The sequence below is a fragment of the Gopherus evgoodei genome, chromosome 23, assembly GCF_007399415.2.
Source record: "Gopherus evgoodei ecotype Sinaloan lineage chromosome 23, rGopEvg1_v1.p, whole genome shotgun sequence".
NCBI classification, from domain to species: Eukaryota; Metazoa; Chordata; order Testudines; family Testudinidae; genus Gopherus; species Gopherus evgoodei.
Window position 1 is genome coordinate 7,878,243 of NC_044344.1, and position 7,981 is coordinate 7,886,223.

The following is a 7,981-nucleotide window of genomic DNA, read 5'->3' on the forward strand; positions in this document are numbered from 1 at the left end:
GCCCCCTCCTCCCGGGATCCCCCTCCCTCACCTGACTGCCTGCTGCCCCCTCCTCCCGGGATCCCCCTCCCTCACCTGACTGCCTGCTGCCCCCTCCTCCCGGGATCCCCCTCCCTCACCTGACTGCCTGCTGCCCCCTCCTCCCGGGATCCCCTCCTTCACCTGACTGCTCCCTCCACTCCCAGGGGATCCCCCTCCCTCACCTGACTGCTCCCTCCACTCCCAGGGGATCCCCCTCCCTCACCTGACTGCCTGCTGCCCCCTCCTCCCGGGATCCCCCTCCCTCACCTGACTGCCTGCTGCCCCCTCCTCCCGGGATCCCTCTCCCACACCTGACTGCTCCCTCCACTCCCAGGGGATCCCCCTCCCACACCTGACTGCCTGCTGCCCTCTGCTCCCAGGATCCCCCTCCCGCACCTGACTGCTCCCCCCATTCCCAGGGGATCCACCTCCCCTCACTCACAGGGGATCCACATCCTCAGACCTGCCTGCTCCCCACACTCCCAGAGGAATCCCCCTCCTCACACCTGGCTGCCCCCGCCCCACTCCCAGAAGAATCCCCCTCCCCACACCTGACTGCTCCCTCCACTCCCAGGGGATCCACCTCCCCACACCTGACCGCTCCCCCCACTTCTCAGGGATCTACCTCCATATACTAACTTCTTGCCCCATCTCATCCCCTCAACATGCCTGTGATCCCTCTCCCCATTTGTCTGTGTCCTCCCTCTCCTACCAGGCTGCTGACTCCCCTCCCCAGGGTATCCCTTTTCCCCATGTCAGCCTCTTGTCACCTCCTAGGGGATCCTCCTAAAACCAATTTGCCTTCTCCCCTCCTCCAGTGTCCCCCTAGAAAAGGCACACATCCTTCTAACCAACTCTCCTACTGCTGGATCTTCCAGGCTATGATCTTTGCCGGATCCTCCCCTCCCAGCACCCCTGCAAAATGCAAGCACCAAACTCCCTGTATAACAGACATATGGTTTCATTCACCCTGCCGGGTAAGAGTTCTTCATGGCTCTAACAAGGTGGCCAGGAGAACTCCAATGACATCAGGAATCATACTATTCAAAATACAGTAGAACACTTCAACCTCTCTGGTCACTCAATAACAGACTTAAAGGTGGCAATTTTTCAACAGGAAAGCTTCAAAAACAGACTCCAACAAGAAACTGATGAACTAGAATTAATTTGCAAACTAGATACCATTAGCTTGGGCTTGAACAGAGACTGGGAGTGGCTGGGTCATTACACAAATTGAATCTAATTCCCCATGTTAAGTATCTTCACACCTTCTTGTCAACTGTCTGGAATGGGCCATCTTGATTATCATTACAATTTTTTTGCTCTGGCTGATAAAGCTCATCTTAATTAATTAGCTTCTTAGAGTTGGTAGGGGAGCTCCCACCTTTTTATGTTCTCTGTATGTATAGCTATCTCCTCACTATATGTTCCATTCCAGGGGTCGGCAACCTTTAAGCAGTGGTGTGGCAAGTCTTCATGTATACACTCTAATTTAAGGCTTCGCGTGCCGGTAATACATTAACTTTTTTTAGAAGGTCTCTCTATAAGTCTATAATATATAACAAAACTACTGTTATAAGTAAACAAGGTTTTCAAAATGTTTCAGAAGCTTTATTTAAAATTAAATTAAAATACAGATCTTATTAGTTTAGTGTGATCCTTGCCCTTGCTGAGTTTTCCAATGTCCGGTGGCACCTATTTAGATACTTTAAGCTGCACACAGGCCTCTGAGTTATAAATTGCTAACCGGCTGGCAGGAGGTCAGCGGCTGGAACCCCAGATTGGCAGCTGAAGTGAGTGGAGCTGGGGGCTGGTAGGGCTGAGCAGGGCTGGAAGCCTGGACCCTGTCTGGCAGGAGGCCTGCGCTGGAAGCAAGGTGAGTGGGGCTGCGGCGGGGACCCCAGCTGGTAAGGGGCCAGCAGCCGGAACCCCAGAGCGGCAGAGGGCTGAGCCGGTCAGCCCACTCAGCTCTGGGATTTCAGGGGTGGGCTGAGCATCTCCATCAGCCCCCCTCTGGGGTTTCAACCGCTAGCTCCTGCCAGCCACGGTCTCAGCCCACTGCCAGCCTGGGGTTCCTTCCCCCAGGCCAGCAGTGGGCACTGAGTGGGACTCGCGGTGGGAGCCGGCGGTGGCACTCTGGGGTTTCGCCTGTTGGCTCCCATCAGCTGGCCTCACGGCCCCCTACCAGCCTGGGGTTCCTTCCCCCAGGCTGGCAGCCGGCGCTGTGGGACCAGTGGTGGGACCCCAGCTGGCAAGGGGCCAGCAATGGGAACCCCAGAGCTGTGGCAGGCTGAGCGGCCCAGCCCGCCCCGCATGCTGTCAAAAATCGGCTTGCGTGCCACCTTTGGCATGCGTGCCGTAGGTTGCCAACCCCTGTTCCATTCTAGGCATCTGATGAAGTGGGCTGTAGCCCAGGAAAGCTTATGCTCAAATAAATCTGTTAGTCTCTAAGGTGCCGCAAGTATTCCTGTTCTCTTTGCAGATACAGACTAACACAGCTGCTACTCTGAAACCATTGAGCATTGTAAGTTACAGTGGGCTAGGATAATAAATGCCTGGGCCCTGTTTCTTCACTGTCCTGCACCGTCTGCAGTCATTTACCTCAATGCATTACTGGTGGGAAATGCTATCATCCTACTCCAGTGTTTCACGCTCCCTTTGCACTGCTGCAGAGGACCGGATAAGTGGCAGGGCCAGGGAGAAGCTGGACCCTGGTGTATGCTGAACAACAGGCAGGCAGGGCAAGGTACATTTTACCACAGGGATTGAACCCTCCTCTGAAGGTTCATCTCTTCTACCACTTTGCTGGGCTGATTCCACCTTTCACACATGAACAATCTCACCTTAGCGCCCAGATCTGCACTTCATCCAAGTGAGATCTCCCCCAGGAGCTGTCCACCTTCAGGGGAGGAGAAATTCAGTGCTCAGGAAAGCGAGGAACTGGTAGAAAGTCTTTGGTAGCTGTAACCTGCTAGGTTGGGCACAAGCTTCCCCCTTTCATCCTGACCTACAGCACCCCGCACCTGCGTCCCACCCAGCTCAGCTGTGGTCCCTCATTCCTGATCTGCAGATGCCTTTGTTCTTCCAGCCTTGGACCTCTCCTGAGCACAGACTAGAGGCAGCCAGCCACTCAGCAGGCCAATTCTGTACCAGTGGAAGCGGGCCTTTCCCTAGCAACTGTTGCTAGATAGCCCATAGCAGAAAGTGTGATTCTGCTCTGAAAAGTGATTCTGAAAGTCAAGTTCCAGGTATGGGTCTCAGTCCCTCCAGATCCACGGTGCACAGCTGTCATGGAAAGATGCTTTTGCTAACTGCCACCTCTGCAGACTCCTCCTGGGATCTGAGAGTCAGGCTGGGTTCTTTCCTCCATGCTCATCATCACCAAGAGCAGAGCTTCTGTCCTTAGTAACACCTGTGCAGCCCCCAGACTCTGGGTATAAACACAGGGGAATAATTTCATTTACTGTGGAAGTGCAACCACCTCTGGGTCGGAGCCTGGCCGCGGTTTAACAGCACACGGCCATTCTGTGTAACAGTTTAGGGTAAGAAATGACAATTCTCGTATTAAATTGCTAATGCAGGGGGAATTCAGCAGGTGCAATGCAGTCACCTGTTCTGGAATTTGGGCAGGCTTCTGGTTTAACACCCTGACCCTTGCAGGAAGCCCCACAGGAATGTCAATTGTCATAAGTGGCCAGAGGGGAAGGATAGCTCATTGATTTGAGCATGGGCCTACTAAACCCAGGGTTATGAGCTCAATCCTTGAGGGGGCCATTTGGGGATTGGTCCTGCTTTGAGCAGGGGGTTGGACTAGATGACCTCCTAAGGTTCTTTTCCAACCCTAATAATCTATGATTCTATGACCTTTGTTTAAGCTCCTCCAAAAAGCCAATGGGTTAAATTATCTGTTGCCCTGCACCATGTGTAGCTACTCACATCTGCGCAGAGTCAATGCACGACAGGACCAGGTCAGAGGGGGAGTTTTATATACCCTCTTTCCCTACACAGCACAGGATAATGGAGACCCAGACCCAGCTTCTGGAGTAGCACAGCACCTTACACCTTATGGAAGGACAGCACAAAGCATCCCGTATGGGTTTTGGAACCCATATTAACTGGCTGGCGTATTTAAGTCTGTATCTGCAAGGTATTTCACAGCATGCTAAGGAGTTAGAACCTTTCTCTAATCTTAAAATAGTCCTGGATTGGCCGACAGCTGTTTTACCTTGCTGAAAAGCAGAGGCTCCCCTGGGTACCAGCATTCCAGGGACGCCCAGTTATACAATCATTTGCCTAGTCCAGTGGGTCTCAACCTTCCCAGACTGCTGGACTCCTTTCAGGAGTCTGATTTGTCTTGCATACCCCAAGTTTGACCTCACTTACAAACTACTTGCTTACAAAATCAGACCTAAACACACAAAAGTGTCACAGCCCCACTAGTACTGAAAAATTGCTTTCTCATTTTCTCTGTATGAAATGTTAGTTGACACCCACTTCATTAGTGCTTTTTATAGAGCCTGTTGTAAAATTAGGCAAATCTCTAGAGGAGCTGATGTACCCCTTGGAAGAAATGGAGGATCAGGGCCCCATTGTGCAAACACATAGAAGAGAATCGTTTTGACTTCACAGGGGCTGCTTACACGCTTCAACATACACAAGTGTTTGTAGAATGAGGGCTTGTACTGTAAATTCTTTGGGACAGGGGCTGTCTCTTGTTAAGGTCTTAATTATGCAGATGCATGTCCTTAGATTTAAGGTCGTAACCAATAAGTGATCAGAGGCAAATCGGGGTAGGGTAGGCACTGAACATTGAATTACAATCTACAGCAAAGAAAATCTCGCTTTCCCACACACGTTCCCTTTCAAGGTCAAGTGTTCTCCGGCCACCAATCGAAACACACACATATAGTACACAGGCTTAGCACTGATACACTTTTTTCTCTTACTTTTATAGTAAATGTTCAGTCACAATTTGGTTTTTCACTTCAAATAAGGAGGCATCAGTCTGAAAAGGTTGAGAAATGGTGATCTAATCTGATCTTCATAAAAGCCACAGAATTTCACACATTCAAACCCCTCAAGTACAAATTGGAGAGTCCAGCAGAAGGCAATGCAAATGATCAGGGGGCTGGGGCACATGACCTACGAGGAGAGGCTGAGGGAACTGGGGTTATTTAGTCTGCAGAAGAGAAGAGTGAGGTGGGATTTGATAGCAGCCTTCAACTACCTGAAGGGGGGTTCCAAAGAGGATGGAGCTCGGCTGTTCTCAATGGTGGCAGATGACAGAACAAAGAGCAATGGTCTCAAGTTGTAGTAGGGGAGGTCTAGGTTGGATATTAGGAAACATTATTTCTCTAGGAGGGTGGTGACGCACTGGAATGGGTTACCTAGGGAAGTGGTGGAATCTCCTTCCTTAGAGGTTTTTAAGGCCTGGCTTGATAAAGCCCTGGCTGGGATGATTTAGTTGGGGTTGGTCCTGCTTTCAGCAGGGGGTTGGACTAGATGACCTCCTGAGGTCCCCTCCAACCCTGATATTCTATGATTCTAAGTATTTTCAAATCTTTTGCTAGATTGGGGTCTGTCCAGAACCCACCCCCGAATGCTATTGTAAAACAAACAGTAATAGCTAATTGTGAAGTTGAACAAAGTCACGACACGGGAAAAACCACCTCTTACACAGTTTTTTCCCTAAAGTTTAATTTTTTTAATAGTAATGACATGAGAACAGAAACATTATTTTTCACTTCATTATACGAACCCCACCCCTCCCAAAAAAAACAACCCCAAAAAACCCTCCACAGTTTTAAGTCTGTCCAGGCTTGATTGCTAAGTCCACTGAGCAATACAAATTGAAGTTGGGTTTTGTTTAATTTTTTTTTTTGAAACCTACAAAAACACTCTTTAAATATTAGAAAAAAAATGATTTTTTTTTTTTTGTAATTCACAAGAACGTTCATCTAAAGTATCACTGGTTTTTGTGGCAGTGCAAAAATGCACTCAGCTTCAATTCTCTTACAGTACAAACCACTTTTTCCTCCCCTGTAACTTAAAAAAAAATTGTCAGTACTGTAAGAATTTTTCATTTTTATTTTTTTTTAAACAGAAAAAACATTTTTTTTTGTATTTTTTTTTTGTACTAAAAACCACATCCACTAAAATACAACAGCGCTGGGTACAATCAGCAAAATGAAATTGGTTTCCCCACTGGGGGAAAAAGAAAACAGAAAACAAAAACTAAAAGGAGTTGGGGAGGGTCGGGAAACAGGGCCAAGGACAGACAGACGGATACAAAACAGCAGGGGGATGAGACATCATGGGCGCGTTGCATCAGAACACGCCCAGTGGGAGGGGTGGAGGGGCAGGAAGAGGGGGTGAGAAACCCTACATTTTCATCAGCACTTGAGTCCCCTTGCTAGATCTACAAGGATTGTCTGTTACTCTTTGGGGAGGGCATCCTGTGAGCTGGCTGAATGACACACCCCCAGCAGGACCTCCCCACAATATCTATCTCACCCTACTCAAGTCAATAGCATGACTTCCCATTGGGACTTGGGAGCCCCAGGATAGTTTCAGCTTGGATGGGGAAACCTGCTGCACCCGGCTAGAAATGGGGATCTTTTAATCCCAAGAACCCTCTGGCTCCAATTCAGAAAAGCACTTGCTTAAACCCCATTGAAATGAAACGAGCTTTCCTGAATTGGGAAAATTCAAACAAGGAACCTGGGTGAAGGGGGGTCTAGAGAACTATTCAGTTCAAACACAACCTAGCATTGTAAAAAGGCAGCGTTAAATAGACTAGGCCGATCCTGCAGCCCATACCTGGGAGCAAGCTGGCTGTGAGCGTCACCTAAGCAAGGACTCTAGGACTCTGGCCCAGAAAGCATAGTCTGTGTCGAATTCCTAGCAGAAAGGAAGGGAGGGTGTCTTCTGTTGGGCACAGACCCACTTAGGGTGGCCACGGGCCCCCTTCCTATGTCCGCACTGGGTGTTTTGTCCTTGTTTCCATATAAAGCCCCCCCACCCCCAGTGGAGACCTGATTCGACACACACAACCCACGGCAGCTGCCCTCTCTTCAGATGACGTGGGGGGGCAGTTAGGGGTGGCGTCCCCAGCACACCATCTCCACCCTGAACTGTTGTGGAATCCAAATCCTAGAGCCCAGGATATTTTGAGTAGCCCCATGCACGCTGTACTGGGGGGCAAGAGAGGGACAGACAGGCCTAAAGTCAACCAAGAGGGGGCTCACCTCACCCCCATGCTCATCTGGGAGAAGGGGGGAGGAGGGTTGCGATGGAAAACAGGGAGATGAGTTGTGGATACAGCCCAAGGAACAGCAACCCCAATCAGTCCCCCAAAATCTGCTCCAACTCTCCCCCCCCCTGCGGCTAGACATCCAGGCCTCCCAAATCCAGCCATTCCCTGCTCTGCCCATAGCCCTCTGTGGCTCCCAAACCTGACACCCTTCCCAACACATGCTGCTAAAATCCATATCCGCTGCCTGCCACGACCCCCACTGACACCCTGCTGGGAGCTTCACCCCTCTGAGGCTGCACTAATTTTCTCTACAACAAACTCTTCACATTTGTGGGCCCCCCCTCCAGTCCTTCAATTCAGACTGTGACGGGGGAGAAGAGACTCCCTAATACTCTGATGAGATTTGGCTATGCCCAATACAAAACACGGGGGGGGGGGAACTCCCTAAATCCTTGAAACACATAAACAGGAAAGGAAGTGACAGAGCCCAGAATTCCTGTTCCACGCGGCCCCGCTTTTCGTGCTCACCAGAGCTTTGCTTTGGGAGCACGTGGCGCGTCAGGGGAGATCGTGCCCTTGGAGGGGAAAAAAACGTGACAGCAACACACTGACCCGCTGCTTGGATCTGTTACTGCTCAATACTGTCACTGTCACCCTGCCTGGTGCTGGGGAGAGGAAGTGGTAAAGAGTTGTTGGGTGAGGAGG